Below are 4,986 nucleotides of genomic sequence, written 5' to 3' on the forward strand. Positions count from 1 at the left end.
CCAGGGGGGTTGGAATGTCTCCAGAGAAGGAGACTCCACAGCCTCTCTGGCAGCCTGGCCCAGGGCTCTTGTCACTCTCACAGCAAAGAAGTTCTTCCTGAGATTCACGTGGAACCTCCTGTGCTCCAGTTTGCACCCACTGCCCCTTGTCCTGTCACTGGACATCACTGCACAAAGCCTGGCTCTGTCCTCCTGAACAGATTTGTGCCCATGGATGAGGTGGCCCCTCAGTCTCCTCCAAGCCCAACAGCCCCAGCTCCTTCAGCCTTTCCTCAGCAGGGAGATGTTCCCCTCCCTCCAGCATCTCTGTGCCTCTGCCCTGGGCTCTTCCCAGCAGTTCCCTGTCCTTCTGGAACCGAGGGGCCCAGAACTGGACACAACACTCCAGATGTGGCCTCCCCAAGGCAGAACAGAGGGGAAGGAGAACCTCCCTGACCCACTAACCACGCACGGGAGGCAGCAATGAGCCACTCGCTGTTGGGGTTTATTCCTTCTCACCCCTCGGAAAGGAGGCTGTGGTTCAGGGGTGCTGCTGCCCTGCTCCCTGCACAGCGAGGAACATGGGGTCCACCTGTGAACAGGAATTTAAATTTAATACCTCATAGTTTAAAACCTCATCCTCTAGGAAGGTTCACGAAGCCTTTCCAAGGTTTGTTTGGAAGGTAAAACCAAGGATTGCTGTTAAAAATACATAGGACCACTGAGAAGCAGGAGAACTAAATCTCCCGAACATCCGGCTGTATTTCTGGGCACCCCAGCTGGAAAGTTTGGCAGCAGGGTCCCAGGGCTTCAGCACCTCCAGACTGAACATCAGGCACTGGGCCAAATTCACCTGGCTGCTCCTGTTCCAGCCCCACCTGAATAACTCAGTGTACAAAAAATTCATGTCTTGGCTTTACCTCTGCTAATTGCCAGTGCCTTGCCCTGCATATTCCTTACAGACATGGGCTTTATCCTCTTAGATTCCAGCTGGAAATGTCTCCTAAATTACCTATGATAAAATGTGTTTTATCATAATTCTCCTTCTAGCCAGTCCCTGAAGCCACAATTTAAGTGTGGCAGAAAAGTTACAGGTGCTTTATACTGTTTTCCTGAGCCATGACATAAGAGATAGAGAGCCTGTGTCATTCCAGTTGGAAGAAATTAAAGTGCCTGGAAGTTGCTAAGTATTCAAGATTATATATATATATACCTACTGGGAAAAAAAAAAATGAATGTGTGTGTGTGTGTATAAGCTATGTTTTCATACAGCAATAGTATTTACAAGACTGTAAAGTGACTAATACCTTTGGAGTACACCCAAGCAACAGCATTTCTTGCTTTATCTGGTTACATCCTTTCCCTATCCTGATACATCACCAGCTCTGCTTTTGGGAATTCAGTCAGGCCTTTGCTACAAAAGACTTCTTAGGGTGCACCGATTTGGCACCTTATTGAAGTGACTGAGCAGAAGATGTGTCTGTTGGTTCTTGAAAAACAGCTTCTTGGGTGTGTGAACTGGTGGGATTTACTAGGCTGTACAAATTAAGGCTGATCTGAGGGGAAAAAAAAAAGCACTGATTAAAGGAAATGGGTCTTGAAGCTTTCAAGGTAAAAATCAAATATCTATTAAAACAGATTACTTTAGTTGATAACATAATTTTATTTTTGAGTATTAGTTTTCCCCTGTGGGCCTGGGTTGTGACTACTGGGTGATGCAATTAACACATGAGGTTCTCTCCCTCCTTAAAAGAAAGTTGTAAATCAAGGCAGAATTGCTTGCCATGTAGCAGGAGGTATCCAGTGTGACAACCCGCTTCCTCTGAAGCAGAGATGGGATTCAGGACATTTGTGCAACAACCCATTTGCACTTTTCCTGTTGGTTTGTAGCAGGAGATTTTATTGCCCCTGTCTATTCTAGGGGCTCGGGGAGCCTTGAACATAAAAAGAAGTGTGAGAAGAATTGTGTGATACAGGAAGTATCACAGATAGGATTATGAAGAGTGAAAATTGCCTATTTAGAAGATGAGCATGGAAAACTCATAATAATTAGAGGGTAGGAGCCAGGAAGAGGGCACTGACAGTGGTAAGAACCCGTAAGAGTGTTCTGGGAAAAAACCTTCCGTGATACACAAACATATAGCCCAGTATTTTTACCTTGGGATGCATGACACAACAGAACATGGACAACACTTTGGTCTGGAAGAATGCATAGGTTTGGGAGGTGAAGAGATTGTGTGGCTGCAAAACAAAGAGCAAATGTTCTGCAACAAGGCAGGAATTCACTGTAAGACATGTCAGGTCTTAGTGGGAAAAGGCTATGACAGGTCACTAGTTTTCTTGATTAAATGTCAGTAGAAGCTGTATACACAGAATAAAACAAAGTGAGGGGGAATTTAACAGGGAATCAAATACAGCAAACATGGAAATACTGACATTTTCATCTCAGGAAATGGTAAAATTAAGGTCCCAGTTGAAGACCTGAGGACACCAGTTAGCTTTGGACCAGGGATGTAACAAAGAATGAACGTGTCTGTAATTGCAGAGTTCCCACAGTCAGCTCTAACAGCACTCAGCTAGGTGTGCAAAGAAACAAGCTGGAAGGTGGGACAGGTTTGTGACTGCTCAACCTATTTACCAAGGGTAATCATGGACACAAGAAAATATGATTTTCATGGTGAAGGCAGCCAACCTCCAGAGCAGCCTGTCAGAGGGGTTGTGGAGGCTCCACATGGGACGTAGTCCTGAGCAACCTGCTCTAGGGACCCAGCTTGAGCAGGGGCTTGGAGTAGATCATCTGGAGAGGTCCCTTCCAACCCAAATGATTCTGTAAAATTATTCCCCTTTTAAATTACCTGGTACTCCATGAAATAATGAAGTTAATGCACAGAAAACCTGGAGAAACGTAGGAAATGAGCTTAAGGGAGGAGAGGGGAAAAAACTGAGCAAATAGAGAGAGCAATGAGAAGACTTGTGAGTCCTCAGTTTCTCACTGAACACCAAATCTAAGAATGGGATTTTCGGGTGGTACAAAGCAATTTCTCTGAAAAAAGAAAGGCAAACTACTTCAGATAAAAGTCAGAGGAGTCCCGAGAGGCAAAGGTTGAATTTAGCAAGTGCAAATACAGTTGATAGTCTGTGGATGGCAACCAGCTACCTCTGACAAGCAAAGTAAGTCTCCATTTCTTGGCTGGAGGGGCTGTTATTTGGTCAGGTCTCGCCCAAAGAAGACAAGGTGCATCCCGGATTGAACACCTAAGACATTGCATTTGGAGCTGTATCACTGTGGAGATCTGCATGTCTTTTGTGTGTAACCTCTTTAGTTCCCACAGTGTCTTGAAAAGGTTTATAAATTGTCTACCTGCTGCCTTTGTCTCTGAACTCTTTTTTAAAGATTGTAGCATTTGGATTTATATTTGAGGCCATGCAGCCTTCACCTCGTAAGCAATTAATCACTTCACAAAACCACCCATTCATATTTGCATGATTATTCCTCACAACTTACTGAAGTGAGCTTTCACACTCCTGATCATGCTCTTTACAAAGCTCAGCTTTTTCTTACCCTGAAAAATCTCCATGGAGGGAGAGGACAAGAACTGATGCTCACCCACGGGTACCCCTGAACCCCACAATCTGTCAGGTGAGACTTTCCTAATGCAACTGCTGCTTGCAAAGCCTGCCCTGCAGGCTCCCCTGCCACATGCTGGTTCTTACAAGTGGATCCCATTGTTCTGAACACCTGAACGTGACGGGGAAGCCAGTCAGCAATGCTGGTTGTACTGGCAAGCAGCATTAATAGGCTCTGGGGCTGGAACTGGATGCTGGCTTAAAAGTAATTAAGTAAAACTGATTCGATATGAATGGATTTGGGTTTGGTTCAAACTCTGACAGTACTTACGCTTCAGATGTTCTGCAAACTGGATTACCTAGATTTAGGGTTCTTTTTCTATCAGGCGTGTCAAATGCTAGATTAAAGGAAAAAAGGATCTGTGGATTATTTTTGGTGAGACACCCTCAGGCTCAGGGAATGTGACAGGGCACAAACTGTAAGTACAACTGCTTCCCTAGTGAAGAATAAGCTCTAGAAGGAATGAATGCCAAGGACAGCCTGACAATAGATGTTCTCTCCTGCAAACCAGCTTGATTTAGCAGAGCAGAAAAGACAGGCAGTATATGACACCCTCCTGACTGAGAAAAGCAGAGTGAAAGACTCGGGTATTACCTGTAATTTTAGCAGTGCTGCTGAGCTGCTCAGTCACATCTCCTCCCTTGCATTTTGTTTTCCCCCTTTGGCAGGAGATAGAGGGTGCAGATGGGTCTGGAAATTGGACTGAAACGCAGGTACTTACCCGTGACTTCATCTCGAATAACAAGGGCAGTCTCTTCTCTTAGGGAAGGCCAGCTTCTGCAGGGGGGCCAAGCCGAGGTGTTCTTTTCAATCCTGCGTTAGGCCCTGGCTGCTCAGCACAGTGAGTTGTCCTTACAAAGTGAACTTCTCACTCCCTGGCTCTCCTAACACACACCACGCCGGGCACGTCTCGTTTTCCAGCTCCGATTTCCACGCGGCTTACGGTCCTGGGACTCTGCAGAGGAGCTTTCGTTCTGTGGGAAAAGATCTAATTGCAAAACCAGGTGCAATCCCTGACGGCCACAGCCTCGCTCTGTCACCTGAGCAGGTGAACTGCCCCTGCCACACGCTCGGCAGGCACACCCGGGTTAGCTGGTGGTTTCTCTGCTGCTCCCAGCACGCAGGCAGAGCAAAAACCCTGTTACTCCTGCCTAGGAAGCACCTTCTTCTTCTTCTATTATTATTATTCTTTTTCCCCATCTGTTCTGTCACCTCTCAAACTCTCGATGTTGTGTTCCCACGTCCTGGCAGGCACATAAATTCACACTGCGAACGCCCAGCACCCCGCGGGCTGGGATAACATCGCCTCTAACAACACCAACACCCCGGGAAAATCCCAAGGGAAAAATAAACCCCAGCACGACTCCTGGAGCGGGGGC

The sequence above is a fragment of the Chaetura pelagica genome, unplaced genomic scaffold, assembly GCF_000747805.2.
Source record: "Chaetura pelagica isolate M959 unplaced genomic scaffold, ChaPel_1.0 scaffold185, whole genome shotgun sequence".
Lineage (NCBI taxonomy): Eukaryota > Metazoa > Chordata > Aves > Apodiformes > Apodidae > Chaetura > Chaetura pelagica.